Raw genomic sequence first — 13,633 nt, 5'->3', positions numbered from 1 at the left:
TGAAACTGCACGATTACATTTCAGGGGCAGCACAAGGATGCTGGGCCCAAGGAGGCAGAGCCTCTTCAGTCACTCACCTGTCACTGGACTCCAAGAAAGTCACTTAATCTCTCCGAACCTCAAATTTCTCATCTCGAAAATGGAGTGAGTGGTGGTGATTAGATAAGATAATGAAGCACTATTCTTAACCCAGAGAAGCACTCAGTAAAAACTTTTTGTAATATAACTGCAAGTAAGTATGAAGACTACCTACTTAAACATTTGGCTGTACAGATGAGGATGATGTAAAGACACTCACAGTTCCCATACTAGTTACCATTAATTTAACAAAGGCAGTTTGTGTAGATTATGCAGCATCTTGAGAGCAATATAGTTTCCTTAGTATTTTGAAATTATTAGAATAATGGAAAACGCAACTTTCAAAATTATGTAATGTGGGATAAAGCATGTCATCGGTTGGACATTGATTAGGGTTTTCATCACTTTGTGAAGACCTAAGGCTGGTCTCCTGGGTTGCTTTCTTATCTGTGAAAAGAAAAGGTTGGCTCACATAATCTTTTTGTTCCCTTCAAACTCTGGCAAATAATATTCCAAAAATTTAATTTGAAAATTATTTCTTATGGCTAAATTTAGTTCTGATTATTGAAACAATTAGATTTTTGAACCTACTAATTCTTGGGAGTTTTAAACCTGGGTATCAACTATAAAAAATGCAAATGAAAAGCAGTGAAGGCTCAGAAAACAGAGAAGTCATATCTATTAACTGACATTAAATGATAAGTATTTATTTTTTAAAAAGCGTACAACTATGCTGGGAGAACATATTTTTAAAAATGGAAAAAATAAGTTAGGGCATGGTCACTTGCATGTGTGTGTTTAGCAAATATGTTTAACTTGTGTGTGCTTAGTTGCTCAGTTTTATCCCACTGTTTGCGACCCCATGGACTGTAGCCCGCCAGGCTCCTCTGTCCATGGGGATTCTCCAGGCAAGAATACTGAAGTGGGTTGCCCTGCCCTCTTTCAGGGGATCTTCCTGACCCAGGGATTGAACCCAGGTCTCCCACATTGCAGGCAGATTCTTTACCATCTGAGCCACCAGGAAAGTTCAATTCTGGTAACTTGACTGCTGTTAAAAACATTTTCCCCTTAACTTTAATTACATAAGGAAAGGATATTCTCTAGGGAAAACCTCTAATAAGCAAAGCAGTCCTTTGACTTTCTTCCTATGTTTATAAAGACCTTTTTGTAAATAGACATATGTATACAAACTTTTTTTTAACTAAAATAGCTTTAAAAAAATGATGCTGAATTGTATTGTTTCCTAATTGTCAAAATTCAGATTTCTGTTTTGTAGATTCTTTTCATGTAATTTGTAGCGAGTTGGCAGTTACTGAACAGTATGAATTTCACTATCAATCTTTTTTTTCTTTTTAATCTTTAATAATTTGGAGCTCAAGTTCTAGAAAATCTTGACTATCAAATAGTTTTGGAATAGAACTTTTTGACTGATTTAATCGTGGTTACATCAATTTGAAGCATATTCAGACCTGCAGACTCTCTCCCCCACCACTGTTCTTCATCTACACAGCTGAACCTGCTCATAATTCAGTGCTGAGCACAGGGACCTCCAACAGTAATTAACTATTTGTCTTAACTTCCTGGTAGTGAAGAATACTTGACCCTTCCTGCTTCTATCAAAACTCACACGGCTCTCAAGTCCCAATTGTCGTGACAGTTCTTCAGTTGTTTGGGAGCACTTATTGCATGATGGGCTTCCCAGGTGGCGCTAGTGGTAAAGAACCCGCCCGCCAGTGCCAGAGATAGAAGACACGTGGGTTCGATCTCTGGGTCAGAAAGATGCCCTGGAGGAGGGCATGGCAACCCACTCCAATATTGGAGAATTCCGTGGACAGAGGAGCCTGGGAGGCTACAGTCCATAGGACTGCAGAGTCAGACACGGCAGAAACAACTTAGCACACACACACACACACACTGCATGCTCCCACCACGAAGGCTGTGATAAGAAGTAGAGCAAAGTCCTTCTGCGTCTTGATCGCTTTAGCACCATTCTTCTAGCTGGTTGTGATTGATTTTGATAGCTGGCTATAGTTTTTGTCACTAGTTAGCGTGTCATTTGCACAATGCGAACTGGAATCATCCTGCAGTTTTGTAAGTGGATAGTGGAACATAACCCTCCACTGCAAGAAGATTTGCTAGAAGAGTTTTAAATCATACCAAAAACAAATGAGAACAAAGCCTACACTTTGAGGACTTAGGTCTGTAAAGGCAGTTTTGGCATCAAAGAGAAAAAGGTGTATGCCCAAGAACTTCATTTTTCTTCTCCCTTACACCTCCTAGGCCAAGTTCTGGTGATAGCATATAAAACTGTTGGTGTCTAAAGTCAGCTCATCTCTAAATACAGCAATTTGAAATATGTTCAGAACTGCCATGTGTAATAGACTGCTTTATTCTTATTGAAGGTTCCCCAAAATACTGAATGTATTTTAATTACTAAAAATAAGTTAGTGGAAATTTCTTACATAAGTAGAGAATATAGTCAGCCATGCACTGAGCCATGAAATTGTGTGTGTGTGTGTTCTGTCTCTGTTTCTTTTTCCTCCCAGCGCCCAACACACACATGCCACCCTCTCTCTGCCCCACCCCCCCAAACACACACATCTTTCTAAAGTACTGACTCTTCATTCCATGCTGACAGGTTGTACTGTAACTTGTTATTAGAGTCTTCAGTGAGCAACTTACACTGAATTCTGTAGCAAAACTCCTATAGTGCCAGTGCATTCACACTTTTTCCTGTATTTCTCTGTTCTTTATTAAAAATAAATATCATTTTATAAATTATCTATTTATAATGCTTTGCATTTTTTATGAAATCTTCTTGACACTTCAGATGACCTATGTATATGCGTCTGTGCTGAGTCATGTCTGACTCTTTGCAACCCCATGGACTATAGCCCGCCAGGCTCCTCTGTCCATGGGATTTCCCAGGCAAGAAAGAATTCTGGAGTGGGTTGCCACTTCCTTCTCTAAGGGATCTTCCCAACCCGGGATGGAATGTGTATCTCTTATCATACTTTTACTCCTAGGCTGACTTCCTGTCCTTACACTGTTGGTTTACCCCTGGCCTATAAATCTGTTGCAAAAGTTAGCCCAAAGACATAGAAAATTGCATGCTACCAATTATTTATTTTTTAGGTGCCTAATCTAGGATTTGTTTCTGTGTACTGTGGAGATTGTCTGCATTGTGAATATTGAGAGTAATACATAGCTTTGGTAAAAAGTTTCTCCTTAAGGAATAGCATATTTAAAACATTGATTCATTCTTTACCATGTGCTTAGGCAGCCACATGTGCCAAATCTTTTCAAATAGAATATTTTGTCTTCTTTCCACAAGCCATTAAAATTTCAGCATTCCAGGTCTGTCTTCTACAGCTCTCTTACCTGTGAAAATGGGATAAGATTTTGGCTTTTTAGGATCACATATGTGAATTTGAGGTTGAGAGGCTATGGTCACTGTGGCTCTGTGACAGCCATCGCCAACTGTCGTCCAGGATTATGTCCCCTGTGGTTGTCATGGGGGAAACGGTGACATGCATACTTTTAGCTGCTGGAGTGTTAGATTCTGCCCCACAGCCCGGTGACTACTTTGGAATCTCTCCTGTAAGTCTGGGATGTGAAACATCACTAGTTTCACCTTGGATCCTGGGCAGCAGAATGGTCAGCTGCTTAGTGCAGCTGAAGCAGGGTGAATTCCTCAGCATGGATCATTTCAGATGTCTCTCAGAGCTGCTTCTCCTGAATAAGGCTTGCTCAGAAGGATGTTTGTCGGTGGTGGTCAGTCGGTAAGTCGTGTCCGACTCTTTAGCGACCCCATGGGTTGTAGCCTGCCAGCCTCCTCTGTCCATGGGATTTCCCAGACAGGAATACTGGAGTGGGTTGCCATTTCCTTCTCTAGGGGATCTTCCAATCTGGGGAGCAAACCTGTGTCTCCTACATTGGTGGGCGGACTTTTTACCACTGCACTGCACCACCAGGGAAACCAGTTAAACACACAACAGCAACAATGAAACAACAAAAGGATGCTGAACTGTTCTTGCCTGCTGGAGTATAGAAGCAGCCACGAGGTGGATTTTCGGATACCAGCTTAGGAATGGGACAGAGAGCAGGAAGGGCTGGTTGTGGTGTTGGTGGCTAGAATCGATCTCTAGAACCAATGAACTGTGAAACCTAATCAGGTTTTTTTCCAAGGTAGGTAGATTCTAAGAGGAAGATGGACCACAGAAGACCTTGGCCTAAAATATTTTCAACCTCTGATTTGTAACTTAATGTAAGAACCTTATGAACGTTCTAGTCTATTTCAAGATATATCTGTGATCGCTTGTGTAGGGCTAATAAAAAAAGTTAGAAATAAATGAATTCCATGAGAATTCTTCTTTGAGCTCTTGAGTCAAGTAGCACTACCTGAAGGTGAGATAGTATGGATAATACTTTAAAAAACAAAATTATTCTGATACAAAACTTCGGTTTTCTTTACTGTGTCAGTTAAATTGAAAAGCCTACTCAAATTGCAATTCAAATTCAAGAGTTCCTTCTGGACATACTTGATTCCTTCTTTTCCTCTTTTAGCCCTATGGGATAGGGAATCGCCAGCTGTCTTTAGTTTAAAGGTATTTAACCTGCTTTCCAGCTGCTTATTGTCGTGGACTCAGTGTTGCTGTTGGCTCAGGCTCATCATTCCTATCCCAAGGGCTGTCTTACCACTTCTGCAGGACATTGAGTTAAGTTATTTAACTGCTTTGAATTTGACTGTCTTCATCTGTGAACTAGAAATAGTGATACCTTTCCTGCTACCAGAATTTGAGAAGATTGAATGAGATGGTGGGATATGAAAGTACTTTTAAAGGGTAAAAATTACTAGAATTTATGGTCACGGTAAAATTACCAGCTCTGACTCAGAGTGGCATTAGAGAGGTCCCATAATTGTCAGGAGGTTGAGCACTGCGGTGTAGTGCGGGGCTGGGGTACCCATGCCTGGCTGACCTTAGTCCATCCTCGTTTCGCTGCTTTCTCCTGCTGTGCTTGTCTTACTGGAAATAGCGGTAATAGTTAATTTCCTCTGAGGAGGTACACTGGTACATTATATAGCTTGTCTGGTTTTAAGCCTAGTCCTGTCCTTGTAAAGTAAATGCGGTTTTTATTCAGATTTTACAGATGAGAAAACAGGGACCCTGAGAGATGAGGTAACTTGGCAGCTAGTGGGTGGGTGAAGCCAGGGTGTGATCCCTGACAGTTTGACTCCAAGATGGCTCTTTAACCTTATGATAATCTTTTATGCATATTTTACTATTTCTTTAAAATCAGGAGATGAGTTTGAGTTACATCAGAGAATACATTTCTTTATCCATTATTCATTTTCTTGTCTTTTATTGAAGTAAAAAATCATACCTAATGATGATATTTTAAATTCTGTTTAAGTCTTTAAAAATATGCAGAAAGCATCAGTGAAATATTTTTTTAACATTTTTCATTGTTATGTGACATTCTTATAAAATAAGGCCAGTTGTAAACACACATTTAGACTTCAGTATGTTGACTGTGCTGGGAAAGAGAGTAGGTTCAGGGTGCAGATGTGGTTGGACTTGTTCACGCGCAAACCTTTGCCAGCAGAACGGGAGCTCTACTTGGAGGGCACAGTCAGTGTTACCACTCGTGGAGGCTTTACAGAGTGCTGGCACACAGATCCCTCCTCACCCTGTGAACTGGCCCTGCTCCCATGTACTCCTCAGAAACCAAGTGAAGTAGTAAGAAAGTGAAAGCTCCTGACCCTCTGCTCCGGGTATGCACACACCCCCTCCTCTGGCCTTTTCCTAGGCTCACACCTGCGTGTCCCAGTGCGTGCTTGGAGGTAGCTGCCTTGGGTAGCTCAGGCATTCAAGATTTATTTCTTTACAACTGAACATAGCTATTAGAGCTCTTTATAAATGAGTCATGAAAATAATAGCTAGTTTTCATTTCCAGTGGTTTTAAATTAAAGCTCAATTTAGACTTTGGCCTTCTTTTAATTGGTGTGTTTTGATTGTTGGTTGTGCCTGTTTACTAATTTGAGTGAAGGTACCAGTTTCTAAGGCCAGCATCCAATAGAGAGTTACGCTGAAATGGACTTAAGTTCATTTTTTTCTCTTACTGATGTTTGTTCTCTACTGGTAATATAGATTAATGAATGCCTGCCTGTCAATAATATTTTGTCTTCAGCAGGCATCTTCTTCTATAATTAAAAGAGCTTAGTGGCTCTGAGAGAATTCAGTAATCTCCCCAACAAACAAAGGAGATTATCTTTGAGTTTAACTATAGAAAGGTCACTCAGGTAACACTGAAATCTCCTTTAAGGCAAGATAAATATCTTTGCCCTTAACTGCGTCTCTAATGTTCCATTGTTTTGTTTTCTTAAGTAACAATAGTAATGTGTTTGCTGTCCCAGAAGTCTTATGTATGTGCTGCTTATGGAAACTTAGACTGTCATTCCAAACTCAGTAATGTTTACTGATATACCACATGTATACTGCTGTTCTAGGAACTCAGTTATCCCCAGATAAGAGCTGGGTAGGTAACAGGATGATTCTGTTGTGTTGTCTAGCCAGTTGTTGATTATCAGTAGCTAGTTTCATGAGAAGCTCTTTGAGAAAACTTGAGTAGTTGTAATTTCCACCTGAGTTTGACCGTTTCCATGCACACGGTGGATATTAGACAACTTCATGAATGCTGCTGATTGATCATCCTTTTAGGGCACAAATGATGTAGGCGTAGGCAGTGAAGAAAAAAGAGAGAAATACTATTGCACTTAAGAAAGCCCTCTTAATAAAAACTTGTGTTGACATCCTCTCCGAAAAGTCAAGAATGATTCAGTGTGAGACACCTGAAAATGTTATTATGTGTATTATATTTATATACAGCCTTTAAGAAAACAGCTTGTAGGAAGTGAAATATGCTTATCTTTATATTTCTTATTACATTGATAGTAATTCTGCCTCTGGGGTTGAAGTTTCCTGGCTTCTCACAGTGTCTCTCATTAATGGTACCTTTGCTCAGCTCAGTCTTGGGTTTCTCAGAATCTCACAGTGTCTAAGAACATTTTAATTTCTTGATAGGTAGGCCCAGGCCCATCTCCAAGTCAGTGAAAGGACAGTGGGGAATTGTAGCTCAGATCCCTCACTCTGAGGAGTGCCAGGATTTCCTGGAAGGGAGCAGAGAAGATCTTGCAGGACAGATGACACCCGAGAAGCAGAGCAGAGGATTTCATCCAAGGAGAAGACGGTCAGCGACTGCAGTGCCACGAGGCAGGATGCAAGGGCTGCCGCCACCGTCCCCAGGCCAGCAGTTTTAGTGGAGTGTTGGGCATCAGAGCCACTGAACTTCCCTAAGGGATGACAGGGCTGTGAGAAAGCACAGGCTCCTCTTGAGAAGCCAGAGGAGGACAGGGTAGGGGAGAGGCAGAAGCCCCAAGGATTTGTAAAAGCAGGGAAGCATTTTGGGATTGCCCGGGTTGGGTTTTATTTTAAGGCAGGAAGAAGGGAGAATGCTTATAGGCTGAAGACAGTGGAGCAAAGGAGGGAAGTTTGTTGTTAAAGCGGTGAGTGTTCTTTCCTGAAATACTGACATTTCTCAGGGAGGGGGCTTGGAGGATGCTTGACTGCATAGTGACTAGAAAGCCAGTCCATGATTAAATTTGCCATAGTTATGAAATACATTGGTAGGAGTTTTCTCTGTGTTTAAATTATTATTTTTCAGGGTGTAAAGAAACATTTATCCACCTGACAAGTTTTTTAAGAATTGGCTACACTAGGAATATAGCAGTGATGGAAAAGACAAAAATCCCTGCCCCTATAGAGATTATGTCTTCACAAAAATATGGTTGTAAGTAATCCTGGAACCCATTTCATGGTTTCTACTTGCACTTTTTTTCATGCTTTGTGGCCTTCCCTTAGGGTGACGTGAACACGTAAGTGACCTTCCTGCCCCAAGGGATCCGAAGATTGCTTTCTGTCCAAGCCTTGCAGGTGGCTCTTGCTTCACTCCACCCTCTTCCTAATTGTCACCCGCAGTTACCTCATAGAAATACTCTCCGGGTCCCATTTTAGCTTAGGCAGCATGTGTCCCTGACTGGTAGCCAGTCAGATTTTGATGTTGAAGGCATGGGTGTGGTGATTAGTTCTGGGGAGTTAATCCAGCATACTCTGTTGGTAATAATAAAATAATCAAAGTTTTAAAATCATTTCTTTTTAGAAAATAGGGCATATTTAGAAATATCCTTGTAAATGCTGCTTATTATCTTGCATAACCAGTAGACTTTGTTGGATGGAAAATAGTAGCGATATGGCTAATATTTCAGCACTCAAACAGTTTATTTTTGCTTCAGGTAGAGGGTGACTTGGTACTTATATATGGCCAGTGGTTGTGCCATTGATAAATTACACCCTCTAAACAAATTTTTGAAATTTCACCGTATTTATAGTGATTGTCAAATTGTGACGGGAAGGTTGTTGAGAAGAGCTGCTTTAGCTTATAACATTCGTTCGGCAGACTTCTGTTGAAGAGGAAGGGCCCGGGAGCGTGGTACACAGCCTGCCACTCTGGGAATGCTTGCTTGGAGCACTGAACAAAATTGATTCAAGTCGCTACTCTGACAGTTTACCTTAATTCATTTGAATTTTATGTTTTAGTTGTATTTATATTTTTACCTCAAACTGCCACTGCATCCCCTCTCCCAAATGTTGGAATAAAATTGACATTCTAGAAGTAGATGCTCTATTTTTCGTAGTTACGTGGTGGTTTCAAATGGATCCTGCCAACTGTGCCCCCTGCCCAAACTAGGAGAATCCAGATTTAAGGAGTCTCGATTTGGGGTTCGAGCGCTCTACCTTCCCCGGAGACACCCCATTCATTGAGCTCCTCATCTAGTTCCCTTTCTCCTTTCAGGTTGCTTCCTAGTGTAGGGTATAGTCTCGTGACTTCTGCCTCTTCCCTCCCAGGCACAAAATCTTTTGAGGTTTTCTTCAAACCTTTTTCTTCTTGTTAACTGCAGGAAAATGAGTAGGCGGTAACTAAGTTAGAGACATAGACAAGTTCTCAAGTTATGGAAAGGTTTTCCGCTGAAGTACATGTGTTCTAGGCTCCTGGTTTTTGGCTTCTTTTTCTGGCCATCTCTGTGTTTTACTGGAGATGAAATCCGTCACTCTTACTACAGCTGGTATTCCCAGCTCTTCTCTCTTACTGCAGCATCCTAAAACTAGTGGTGGGGACTTGGTTTACACAAAGGCCTCAGCGAAGCTTATTTACATCTTAGAGATCTTTCTGGCCTGAGACTCATCTTGGAGAGGTGTTGCTGTCTTACAGCCTGGCACACACAAGTAAAAGGCATTGCAGAGTCAGTATTGTTCAAGTGGAGGATGAGTAAGACAGAGGCCTTGCCCTGAAGTGAAACACAGCCCAAGGGGAGAGATCAATCTGTTCCTTTATTCAGTACATATTATTGAGACTCTGCCATATGCCAAGCTTTCTGCTAGGGCAAGGAACATAAAGTTAAGACTCACTTCTGCTCTCAAGGATTTCGCAGTCAGGCAAGAAGCCGTTACAGCAGAGTGCTATTTGCTGAGTTGGGACAGAGGAAGGCATCCACCCCACTGCCCACTGAGTGAGAGGGGCTGTGACCAGTGGGGAAAGCCGAAGGCAGCTTCTGGGATAGTTTCTTCAAGGGAGGGGTGACCCTAGATAGAATTTGAGAAATAATATGGGAACAGGATATACCTAAACAAGTTTTTCTAATTAAGGAAAATTAGGCAAACTCTATTTTTTGCTTCTTCTGTATACTAGGTTAAACTCACATTTTATCAATTGTCAGCATTGTTTCTATTTTTCAACTTAAAAATTTGAGATTGAGTATCAGCCGGAGTGATAATGAATTTAGTCTGTTATTTTAGTTAAAAAGAATATTCATATGCATGCTTATGAAAGACTGTCATGTTTTAAAACAAAAAAAATAATACAGTCTATATATTACAAGTATAGTTTTTCCCCATTTCCATTCAGATTATTCTTTTATAATGAAGTTCTTTAAAAATCAGAAAATGGTTAGGAAGAATGTGTTTTGAATCATATATCAGGCTAAATTTTACATCAAAACCCACCAGTTTAAAATAAACACAATGCTTTGGTTCTTCTAAATTGTAGCTTTTGATGCAGTGAAAAGAAAATAAGCATATTTAAGAATACCTACAGTCCATTGAAATGAGAAGACATTATATAATGTCATTATATAATGACATTATATATACAATTATATAACGACATTATATAATGAGAAGACAATATAATGATTCAGACCGTATTTGGGACAGGATATTGGAATTAATGTGCCTTCTCTTTCAAGTTATTAGTGGGCAGATGTTATTTTTAACAATTGCCTGTTACATTTTTAAGGAAAGAGTGCCACCTATTGAATGAAGATTTTATCTTCTCTCATTCCATTCCTAGAGTGTTCTGTTTCCCTTTGAATCTTTGATTTCTTCAACTGTATGCTATAATTAACTGCAATAATTTTTGACAGTGAATAAAGCAGTTAGATTCACTCTTGATCCTGTCTTCTAGTGGATTAACCTAGGGTGGCTAGTTTTCTTAGAGGGAGTTTGAGCCCTCCAAAACCAGTTGCAGAAACAAAACCTAAATATAAGCATGATTCAGCACTTTGCAAGTTTCAAAACCTTCCCATTATTTTAATGTATTCTCTAGCTGAAAGGGTTTGTGTTTGTTTTAAGATGTGTGTGTGGACACTCAGTGAATAGGAATTATTCCCAGGAATAATTGAAAGGGATTGAGGAACATACGACATTGGTCAGGATCTACTGGGGAGACCTCAGTCTCCTCAGGGACGTTAGTACAGAGACTGATCACAACTTGGCCATAGGTCACTTGGGGAGATTCCTGAGGTTACAAATCCCAAACACCGGATGCAGAGTAAATTACATGGTGCTTTTTGGTAGTTCTTATCTGTGGAAGGTTGAGAACATGAACACAAGCAGACACACCAGTATCAGAAGTAAAAGACTTCATTTGGGAATTTATATGGTCATCATTTGAAGTTTATTGGCACGTTAGTGGTGTATTGGCAACAGGGAGGCCTGGCATGCTGCAATTCATGGGGTCGCAAAGAGTCGGACACGACTGAGCGACTGAACTGAACTGAACTAAAGGCATCAACTGTCTCCAGCTTTTCCACTTGTTTACTGGACTGTGCAAGTAGGGAGTGATTTTTTTTTTTAAGGAGGTGAACTGTATGCTAAATTGATTTATACTTGCTGATGTAGACAGATTAATAATATAGCCCACTGAGGGATGATATTTTGTGTTAAAATCCTGAGGTCAAAAACAAAACAGTATATAATGTAAGGTGGTGGTTGTTCAGTCGCCCTGTCGTGTCTGATTCTTTGCGACCCCATGGACTGCAGCACGCCAGGCCTTTCTGTCCCTCACCATCTGCCGAAGTTACAGTGTAAGGTATCATTCCATATACAATGTTTTAAGTTGTCTAATCCAAATATGTCAAGCTTATGTCCTAAGTATCAAATGTAATTCACCAAAGATGAATTACTTTTTTTTTTTTTCACTTTAAAGAATAAATTGCATCTAAGAGAGTAGAGCTTAAAAGTAAAATAAATAAGAAAATAAATTGCAGTGACTGCATTTTGGGAAGAGCAGGCTTGGTGGCGGCAGAGAGCTCTGGACTGGGGGAGTTAGAATTCATATTGGGACGCTGTCACAGCTGAAGCTGAGGCTTGGCCAGAAAGCCACCATGCTTCATTTCTCATTTCTGGCTCCTGCTTCACAGCTTTTTGACTTGAAGCACTTAAATATGCAGAATGATTATGTTTCTTTAAGGAGGAGAAAGTTGTGGTTCTTTTCTTTAAAAAAAAAAAAAAAAAACCAACTAGGAAAGTTAATGTTTTCAGTGTCAAAAAAAAATCCATGTAAATCCATGTTTTTTGGGCCCTCCTTTCTTGACTGTTTCTCCTGACAGTTGTTTTAGCTTTCTGAGAGAGCTCTGATACAGTCCATTGTACATAATACTCACCCTTTTTTAGTAATTAGACTTGAATTGATTTTACCATAGTGACTATTAGGGAAACTGAGTCCAAAAGTTTTAGTAATTTCCAGCCTGAGTTTTCACAGAGTCTATGGATCCACGTTTGTTCTATGGTAATGGTAATGTTGAAAAGGATTCTCACATTTTAAAACACCAGGAGACACTGAATTATAGATGTACAAAGAATATTTTATGCAAATAAACTATTGGAAGGTACTCTCCAGAATTAACAGAGTCTGTGGATCCTGTTGAGCTATATATTTTTTGATATTATATCTCCCTTGCAGAACTGTAGTATTCACATTGTAGCATTAATGAACGATGTCTTCCCAGGTGGTTTGGCGGTAAAGAATCCGCCTGTCAAACAGATGTGGGTTCAATCCCTGGGTGGGGAAGATCCCCTGGCGAAGGAAATGGCAGCTCCAGTCTTCCTGCCTGGGAAATCCCATGGACAGAGAAGCCTGGCAGGCTATGGTCCACGTGGTCCCAGAAGAGTGGGATACAACATAGTGACTAAACAGCAACAATTAATTAACCATTAATTAACAACTAAAGAGCAATTAATAAATGAACCATGTTCATTCTGGGTGTCCCTGAAACAACATCTTGTAGTCTGATCTGATTTGGTTAAATTCTTGAATTCCGGAAAGGTTGGGGATTACTTAAGATTCTGTAGCTAGGGAGGAGGGTTCAGGATGGGGAACATGTGTATACCTGTGGTGGATGCATGTTGATATATGGCAAAACCAATACAATATTGTAAAGTTAAAAAATGAAAAAAAAGATTCTGTAGCTGGTTAATGGCCTAGTTATGACTTCCCAATCCTGTTATTAATTCAGTAGCACATGTTTATTTTTAAGGAAATATTTCAGCCATGCAGAGGGAAAATACCAGAGAATAATATAATGAACAGCCATAAAATCTTTACCCATATTTAAGAAATGCTAATATTTTATCATATTTGCTGCAGTTGGATGTTAAGGAAATGAGTGTGCTTTAGACACAGCTGGAGCCTCCTTTGTCTTCTTACCCTCGTCCTCCTCGCTCCCCAGAGGTAATGGGCCCCTGTAGCCTGTTAGCAGTCTTCACATCCCAGACGTCTCTAATCAGCGTTATTTCCTCCTGAAACCAGAAAAAATAGTTTTATTTTGTTATTGTTATCTGCTTTTCAACTAACATATTGTTAAGGGAAACTGAAGAACATAGACCAGAAGGAAGAGCACAGGGCCTCAAAGCCGGAGAAACCTGGTTTGGAAACTCAGAATTCCCACTTACTGTGGATTCTTAGTCAGACTTATTAATCTTCCCAGCAGAGTTTCTTTGTTTGCACAGTGTGGACACTGAGTCTTACCTTGTAGCTTTGTGAGAGGTTTCATGGAGCCCCTGGCATAGTACCCGGTACGGACGAGGGGCTCCGTAAGGAACAGCAGCAGTGTAATAATGAGGATGGTGGTGGTTGTAGTTATTTAGTGTGTGCTCAC

At 40.2% G+C, this 13,633-nt stretch overlaps 1 protein-coding gene and 1 long non-coding RNA gene across 4 annotated transcripts in view; one reads left to right on the top strand and one right to left on the bottom strand.

Moving 5' to 3' along the window:
- MAP3K1 (mitogen-activated protein kinase kinase kinase 1) overlaps positions 1–13,633 on the top strand; it is a 77,286-nt gene that overhangs the window by 14,629 nt on the left and 49,024 nt on the right. The window lies entirely within an intron of this gene.
- Positions 13,041–13,633, bottom strand: part of LOC139177999 (uncharacterized) — a 66,770-nt gene continuing 66,177 nt past the window's right edge. Inside the window, exon 2 of the long non-coding RNA XR_011562422.1 lies at positions 13,041–13,274. This is a non-coding gene — a long non-coding RNA (uncharacterized lncRNA). The remainder of the gene's footprint in view (positions 13,275–13,633) is intronic.

Source organism: Bos indicus, chromosome 20, assembly GCF_029378745.1.
Source record: "Bos indicus isolate NIAB-ARS_2022 breed Sahiwal x Tharparkar chromosome 20, NIAB-ARS_B.indTharparkar_mat_pri_1.0, whole genome shotgun sequence".
In the NCBI taxonomy this organism is placed as follows: Eukaryota; Metazoa; Chordata; class Mammalia; order Artiodactyla; family Bovidae; genus Bos; species Bos indicus.
The sequence above is the reverse complement of the archived record's forward strand: the minus strand, read 5'-3'. Positions and strand labels throughout refer to the sequence as shown.